This window comes from Agrilus planipennis, unplaced genomic scaffold (assembly GCF_000699045.2).
Source record: "Agrilus planipennis isolate EAB-ADULT unplaced genomic scaffold, Apla_2.0 scaffold178, whole genome shotgun sequence".
Lineage (NCBI taxonomy): Eukaryota > Metazoa > Arthropoda > Insecta > Coleoptera > Buprestidae > Agrilus > Agrilus planipennis.
The window spans coordinates 353,683-362,783 of NW_020439320.1; the positions used below are offsets into that span (position 1 = coordinate 353,683).

Here is a 9,101-nt window from a genome sequence, read left to right on the forward strand (position 1 = left end):
GTTTCAGTGACTTCCGAATTAATTTTCACTTGCCTGCCATTTTCAGGGCCAAAACTAACTGCATAATGTTGCAAGGTGAAAACATCAAAAGCATCGGTTGTTTCAGTAGCACCAATTCCTTCTTATCTGTTACGACAATCTATAGAAACGGGCAAGAAAAACTAATCAATTACCACTTTTAAAGCAAGTAAATCAGTAACATTCACACTAATCAAACCATCAGTTACACATTCATTCTGCTGAAATGTTGTTTAAAAGTTGTCTATTGAGGCAAGTTATAAATGTCTAAGCAATTGAAGTTCCTGGGACCTCATTTACTATTTTATTTTTAATTGATAGTGTTACATACCAGTTCATTGTCATAAATCCTTTCTACAACAACAGCACACTGTCTCCGTTCCAATGGAAAAATGGCGTTTTGATGCTTTTTTTTAGGACCACAGGCGCAGCTACTTTCTAGAGGGATTGACGACTGAGACAACAAATACTCCACAATTTAGCAGAATCTGGAATTCTTCCAATGTTCCTATAAAATGAAACAGTATTTTAGCATCCTTAGTAAATAACCTGCATAATACATGGTTAAAATAATGTAAATATAGACGCACGATAATGTCAATGTATACTATGGAGAGTAGATAATTATTAAAAGAAATGTCACAATAATTCAATAAAGAGAATTAGTATTGATTGTATTCTCACCTTAATTCACTGTAGATTGTAATGTTCCAAAGTTTGCAAGTGTGAAAGGCAAACCAAATCTAGGAATAATGCCAATGCAGAAAATTCCTTGTTTTAGTGGAAATCAAATAAATATTCATTTGCTCTCACTCATCAGTTCAAAACTAACTGCATAATGATGGAAAGCGAAGACAAAAACAGCAAATCAAGGATGTAGTTCACCAAAGACCACACCTATGTAGACAATGGTTATTTCAGTACGATCAAACTGAACTTCCAACTCCCCCTCATTTGTTGAACGATCTGTAGAAATGAGAAAAAAACTTATTAATTACACTATTAATTTAGAATGGGATTAAACACACCTAAAAACACGCACCAAAAACCAAGTAAAGCAGTTGAATCATAAAATGGTGACAAGCGTCTAGTTAACATGACAGACCAAATTTGACACATAAATGTGAGGTAATCATACATAGATATAATCATAGATGCATATTGCATTAATTTATAATGTTGGCCATAATTATTAAAACTCCACAGATACGCAACTCAATTTAAACTGTGACCAATAGATAAACGTTAAATGACGTACCATAGATGCCGTGGACTATAGATATTTAAAATTCTATACACACGTCAAAACATGAATCTATGCTCTGGCCAATAGTTAACAGTTTAAAAGAAATGCCACTATAGATTAATAAAGAGCAATATATATTAATTACGTTGTTTTCTCACCTTAACCAATCGTAGAAAGTAGCGTTCCTATGTCTGCCAGTATGATGAGCAAAGCAAATCTAGGGTATATCACTGCAGACAATTTGTTGTTTCAGTGGTTTTCAAATTAATTTCCATTTGCCTCCCATTCTCAGGGCGAAAACTAACTGCATATTGTTGCAAGGTGAAAACAACAAAAGCATCGGTTGTTTCAGCAGCACCAATTCCTTCTTATCTGTAAGAATTAATCAATTACCACTTTTAAAGCAGGTAAATCAGTAATATTCACACTAATCAAATCATCAGTTACACATTCATTCTGCTGAAATATTGCTTAAAAGTTGTCTATTCCCAATGGAAAAATGGCGTTTTGATGCTTTTTTTTAGGACCATAGGCGCAGCTACTTTCTAGAGTGATTGACGACTGAGACAACAAATACTCCACAATTTAACAGAATTTGGAATTCTTCCAAAGTTCCTATAAAATGAAACAATATTTTAGCATCCTCAGTAAACAACATGCATAATACATGGTTAAAATAATGTAAATATAGACGCACGATAACATCAATTTATACTGTGGAGAATATATAATTATTAAAAGAAATGTCACAACAGTTTAATAAAGAGCAATTAACATTGATTATGTTATGTACTCTCACCTTAGTTAACTATAAAAAGTAGTGTTCTAAAGTTCATCAGTGAATTGAGCAAACCAAATCTAGGAAGGGTACCACTGCAGACAAGTTGTTGTTTCAGTGGCTTTAAAATTAATTTTCCAAATGCCTCCCAATCTCAGGGCCAAAATTAACTGCATAATGTTGCTAGGTGAAGACGTCAAAAGCATCGGTTGTTTCAGTAACATCAAAATTAACTGCAATCTTCTTTTTTTTTGTTAGACAATCTATAGAAACGGGCAAGAAAAATTAATTACCACTTTCTAAAACACACTGTTTAAAAGTTGTCTATTAAAGCAAGTTAGAAATGTCTAAGAGATAGAGGTTTCTGGGATCTCATTTACTATTTCTAAGTGATAGTTATTTACCAGTTCAGTGTCATGAATTTCTCCTACAGCAACAGCACACTTTTTGTCATTCCCAATGGAAAAAAGCCACTTCCATGCTTTCTTTAAGACCATAAGTAGACATCTACATTCTGGAGCAAATGAAGACTGATACAACTGATGCTCCGTAATTTTATGGCATCTCGAGTTTTATAATGTTCCTATAAAATGAAATTAATGAAAAAAAAATACGTTAATTATACAACATGCTACTGGAGTGAAACTTCTTTAAACACACAAACATACCGGGATAGGGGTTAAGGAATTGGCGTCAGTGGCGTCGTTTCGACTATAAAGTGTAGGCACACATACAAATACATTCATACATCTTCTTAGGGCTACACTATACATGCCGGGTTACATGAATTCATTACATAGCAACATGCATGAAACGAACTTACCCTACCGTGCGTAAAGAAATTTCTACTTCAAAAGTATTCAGATACAATTACTTTAGCTTTCCTAATTAAAGTAATGTTCAACTTTTTTTCTGTTGATATCAAATAAATACACTACATATACAATATAGCATGTATGCTCACCTTAATTAACTTCAATTCTCCAAGATGATAACGTAACAGATAAAACACGATAGAGGACTTGCTTTTTTAGTAGCATCAAAATAAACTTCAATCTGCTCACTCATTTATCTTAAATCTGTAGATATACAGAAATAACGAATTAACTATTGTACGAAGTAAATAAACAATTAAATAGAATAAAAATACTTACAAAAATGCAAGTAAAATTGTAAAATTCTTACTTTAAAAATGGCGATGAGGCATGTCGTATCTCATAGATCCATAGATGAATAAAATTCATAGAAACATCTGGTCATCTGCAACGAGGAAATTTTAATTTACTCTGTATAATTGGGAAAAATCTGATACCTAATAAAAATCATCAAAATCGGTTCACAATTTGCAAAGAAATAGCGATACATAACTACACATAAAAAATAATCCAGTCGAATTGAGAACGAATTAAATGTTATACGTAAAACCATGATTAACAAAAAATACAAGAAAAATAATTACAAGTTATATTAAGTTTGGATAATCGACTAAACTGTTTGTTTTAGTTTAGATATAAATAACATTTATACATTACTTTTATTTTTATATTTTTTATGCATTATCAGGGTTTGACTCGTTCTTACTTTTAAAATGACGATGAGGCGTGTCGTATCTCATAGATGCATAAAATTCATAGAAACATCTGCTACGAGGAAAATTTAATTTACTGTGTATAATTGCGAAAAATTATAATATATAGTATGAATCAATCAATATAACCTTTCAGGGTATTACACGTAGAAAAAAAATAGGTCAACAAGTTGAATTTAAACGACACGTAAAAAAATATCCTACCGCTACAAAACACTGTGAACGCACCGAGAGCGTTTCATGGTTGTCGCCAATTTGCGATAGCTACTGCACTAAACACTGATGACGTAGGCAAACGCCAATCAGAAGCATCAAATCTGATGTCTACGACGGTTTAACCAATCGCGTACTTAGTTTCATCCGCGTTTTACAGAATTGAGTTAAATGTGCGTTTTGCTTTATGATTTACAAACCTCAGTATGAGCAATTACAATTAATTATATCAAGTTTTCTCACCTTCCCTAACTGTAGACTGTAGTTCCAAAGTTTGCAGGTGTGAAAAGCAAACCAAATCTAGTGAGGATACCATTGCAGAAAATTTGTTATTGCATTGGAATTTGAATAAATTTTCAGTTGATCTCACTAATCGATTGAAAATTAACTATTGCATAATCATGGTGCACAATGTTGCAAGGCGAAGACAAAAACAGCTAATCAAAAATACATATAGTCCACGAAAGATCACACCATCCAGACACACTGCTTGTTTCAGTAGAACCAAACTGAACTTTAATTCCCTCTCATTTATTGGACGATCTGTAGAAATGTACAAAAAACATTAATTAACGAAAGGACAATCACACCTAATAAGACCCCACTCAGTAATTCCATATAAATTTGGTATCATATATAGATGTGCTTTTTTCTGTTGAAATAAGTATACTTTCAATTGAAATAGTTTAGTTATTGAATTATGTTCGCCGTGTTAATTAATGTGTCAACAAAATTATATCAAAAGGTATCAAACAGTCAAAAAACAAATTAAATAAGCTGTTAATTTGTTTAAGATTTAAATACTCAAAAGTCATATTTGCATGACTACACGGCTACAAGTACAAGTGCGTTTCTCGTAAGTCGATCGTTTGATAATAATTTATTTTAAAAAACGATCTGTTAGCTTACCGGCATGAAAGGTGACGTCATTCTACTGTGTCTAGGCTCTAGGGAAAGTATTCATATTCAAAGATATGGGAAACATCCCGACAATGTTTATAATATAAAAATAATAAACGAAATTGTTTGGCTAAATGGAAGCTGTGCAACTGCGGAGAATATAATGCAAGACCATGAACAATTATGGCCAGGGCTGAACAATGGAGACTATGATGGGGACTCTACCCAACCTTTTAATGTGACATATTAATATTTATTGAAATTGTTCCGATTAAAGAGTGTAATAAAAAATAAACGAACGAGTCGTGATTGGTCAAGACATTATCTACTATATTGCTTACTTATTCCACTATCATTTGAACAGGCATGCTAAACAAACAAGGTTTCAGTAGCGTTACTGAAAAGCATGACAAAGGTGTCTTCTTCGACAATTTTCAGAATTGCACGTGAAAAAAAAAAAGGCACGTGGAAGAAAAACAAATAGTGATTGACTATGACGGCGAAAAGGCTGTACGACAAACAGTGCATTCATTTTATTTTAAAAATGAGATTCCTACTCTTGACACCGTGTGGCGTAAAATCAACGAGAATGAGTTGATTCCATCGATGAACCGGGAGCAGTTACGCAAATTGTTACAAAAACTCCAATTTCGATATTCAAAACACAATCGAAAAGCAGGTTTATTCGAAAAACCAGAAATTGTTTTGTCGAGAAGTATCTCCGAACGATTGCGCAGTACCGCCACCAAATCGCATAATGTATTACTTGGGTGAAGGGTGGGTAAACTCTGAACATAGCACATACTGTCGGAAAAGTGTGGACATACGCCTAAATGTGCATTTATCTGAACGACAAACAAAAATTAAAATTGTAATCAATTATGATCATCCTTAAATATAATATATAGTACACTACACCACTGGAATTTTTAATTTCTAGATCGTTTCTACCTGTTTAGCATGATGACTCATTTCTCTATTTATTTGCCAGACTAGTTTATATAAAGAATATACAAGTCCAGTTATAATGAGAATAATCTTTTTTTTTCTAACAGATCGATTACTTTTACGACCCTGTATAACCATTCTGCAACAAGTGTCAAATTCTACCTTTTTACATTTAACCATTCAATATTTTTCTTATCTTTACTACACCCACCCCCTTTCCATCTTATCGACATAATACTATTGACATCTTTAAAAAACAATTCATAAACCAATTGATAATCTTGCACATTGCCCACACAGCTATTACTTGTAAAAACATTTTACTGTTGTTAAACAATACTTCATTTATGAACCACCACATTAAAATAAAAACTTTTTTATTATCGTTTATCAAAAGACAATACATTTTTAAAATAATTTCTTAATAAGTACCATATTTTCATTGGCATGAAGACAATTTACAATAATATGCAGTAGGTAGGTACTACAATTTTATGTCACGTTACAACTGTAATTTTAAGCCTTACACAATACAAATCACGTAAAATATTCACTCACGGTGACATACTAACTGTGATAAAAATTCTACTAACGTCCTACATGGCCGACCTGTCATACCCCGTTGAAGATAAGGTATCATTCTACCATTTGTCCAATTAACGCCGGTAATATCAAGGTGAATCCAATCGCCACAGGGTAAGAACTGATTTAAGAAAGCCGCACCTTTACAACCCCTTCCGCCTCCTGCTTTACCTGGACATCGTAAATCTGCATCGGAATATCTCGTTACGGCATGTTCGTAGTATTTCCACAGAGGAAAACGCCATACCCTATCACCAGTATGCATCGAAGCAGCCAGCATATATTCCCAAAGGGCTTCAGAGTTTGTAAAAACAACTGATGCAGCGCCTCCTAGGCATCGTGTAATCGCTTTTGGACCACTTGCTACTGATACGATAAAACGTGGCCAAAAGTTCTGAGAATACACCAATGCGTCAGCCAACGTTAATTTTCCAGCACTGTCAGTATCGTCTACGCCTATACTTTTGCCGTTTGCAGCTTTCAAAATGTCACCAGCACGTAGGGCAGCACATCCCAACATATGTTCGCAAAGAGGTATCAATCCTCTTATATTAATTGGTAATTGCAGACCTGCAACGGCCCTAGTAGCAGCCACAACGTTAGCCGCACCTCCCATATCACCTCGCATTAACTCCAATTCTTCAGGTGATTTTAAATTTAGACCGCCACTATTAAATGTTACCCCTTTCCCTATCAAAACTACAGGTCTCTCATCTTTAGATGCTCCATAATAACTAATTTCCATGAAAATTGGAGGCTCACATGACCCTTGACCAACTGCTAGAAACGATCCCATCCCTTGTGCCTCACACCATGCTTTTACTTTTACTTCCACATTAATACCTGCTTTACAAAGAATTTCTACGGCATTTTGTGCAAATGACGTGGGGGTCATTAAATTGCTAGGGGTATCCATCAACTGTCGCGTTAAATTTTGTGCGGCAGCTTTTTGGAGACCGATTTGCCAACCTGTCCAATCACAATCATCATGTAACTCCAATTGAGGAATTAAAAGCTGTTTTTCTTTTCGTCTCTTTTCTTGATACACCCAAACACCTAAAGCTGCTCCTTCTGCAGCCGACTCGGCATGACCGAAGCTTTCTATATATAGTTTTCGAAGTCTTAACTTTTGTAGTTCCCGACATGCCTGCCCAGCGGCTATACGTATTGCTTCTTTACCTTCGTCTATTTGTTCAAAGACATCATAACCTAAACACGCACGTCCAAGACCAACCAAAGCAACAGCGCCAAATGTCGTATCTATGTCAAAATAAATTCTAACTTCGCCCAACTCCGGTATTGGAGATATCTCCATGAGACTTCGTAGTCTGCCACATACAAGTCTGTTATATTTCTCTGCTGCCGGTGTAAATTTTCCTCTGTATTCCCAATCTTCAGGCTTATTATATACTCCAAGAACAAGTCCCTTGACGCTCTTTTCATAACATGGGTCCGGTTCGGGTGGTGGTGGTGGACAAGGATGACCAATTGGAATTCCGCCGAGCACAGGAGCTCCGGATTGATAACGAACAAGTTGATTGCTTCTTCTTAGTAACCTTGTCGTAATACGATAAAAAAATGCCATTCTTCGAAAGAAGTAACGGTTACTTAAAAATTTACATTACTCGGCAATTTGTAAATAAATTTAGTAGGTTTTTGCTAATTTGAACTGTTAAAATTACAATCATGACATTCCCTTGGAGATAAGTTTTAACGACGCTTTTTTGTTCTTCTAGGGTAGAAGTATTTCGTCTGAACTTAAATCATTTCTTAAAAATAGCGCAAGAAATAAACTTCATCACATAAAGATTTAAGCCTTCGTATATTAATATAAATGGAAATTATTTTTTAAGAACCGTTTAAATAATTGATACACTGCCGTTAGCAACAAATTTCACTAGATTTATAATATATTACGCAAATATATATACTCTTACCGAAAGTACGATTTTTTTTCTGATTTTAGTCTAGCGCAATTAGGTTTATACTTCGTAATTCAGCTATAATGTACCGATTTGAATGCTTCCGGATTTTTTTGAATTTCGTATACTATAAAGTAAAAACCTTTTGAAATCTTCCCCCATTTTATATTTTCAATATCTTGAAGAATATAACATCAACTGCACTAAATTAGATACATAAATGGTATCGCCGATCATTGAATAATGTCTCAACAGAATAACAGATTGAAATGTCTCTAAAAATTCGCCAAGAAAAGTTTCTTGCAAAGAGCAAATAACAAAAGTAGATTCATCGAAATGTTAAGGAATTAATTACACAAACAGCAATTAATCTAATTAATTGAATAAGAAAATCTCATTGTACGTAGTTGTTACTGAAGATACTGGAGTGTTAGTTTTATTAACAGCTTTAACACTTCCCCATAGAGAAATTTATTTTCTCAAACTAGCAAAAAGAACAGTACCCTCAAAAATTAAAGCCTTGAACATTCTTAATGTGTAAGAAGCACATTTTGTTCTTATATGCATTAATTGGATATGATACAACTCTTATAAAAAGAGTAAAAATAAATTTGCTAAATTACAATGAAAATTCCTGAAAATTTATTAAAAATGATTTTTTGTTCATATAAAACTGGCTGTGACTACTTGTGAGTGTAGAAAAAGTGGCTTAAATTGTTTCATAGCATGTTTACTTTGTAAAGGATTTAGCTGCTTAAATGCTCCAGCAATGATATAGTTAATGACATCGAAAAACGAAAACGTCAGTGACAATTAGTTTTAACCAAAATTTATAATTATTAAAGACATTTAATATTTATAGTAATTATAGTAATTACTACTAGAAGATAAGGTATCATTCTACCA

General features: G+C 33.7%; 2 long non-coding RNA genes and 1 pseudogene across 3 annotated transcripts in view; all 3 read right to left on the reverse strand.

Annotated features, from left to right (window-relative positions):
* Positions 1–6: 6 nt before the first annotated feature.
* Positions 7–2,240, reverse strand: LOC108738389. 2 transcript variants are annotated; one of them, XR_001937971.2, is made up of 6 exons: positions 2,064–2,240; positions 1,712–1,879; positions 1,423–1,636; positions 703–984; positions 350–526; positions 7–139 (listed from the first exon to the last, which is right to left on the reverse strand). It is a non-coding gene; the product is annotated as an uncharacterized LOC108738389 (long non-coding RNA). The 2 variants fall into 2 exon arrangements; XR_001937970.2 differs by having other exon boundaries at positions 1,693–1,879.
* A 27-nt stretch (positions 2,241–2,267) lies between these two features.
* Positions 2,268–9,101, reverse strand: part of LOC108738390 — a 14,045-nt gene continuing 7,211 nt past the window's right edge. The window contains exons 2-6 of the long non-coding RNA XR_001937972.1: positions 4,087–4,386; positions 3,228–3,302; positions 3,007–3,121; positions 2,447–2,625; positions 2,268–2,305 (exon numbers count right to left, since the gene is read on the reverse strand). This is a non-coding gene — a long non-coding RNA (uncharacterized LOC108738390). The remainder of the gene's footprint in view (positions 2,306–2,446; positions 2,626–3,006; positions 3,122–3,227; positions 3,303–4,086; positions 4,387–9,101) is intronic.
* LOC108738386 lies at positions 6,052–8,016 on the reverse strand (annotated as a pseudogene).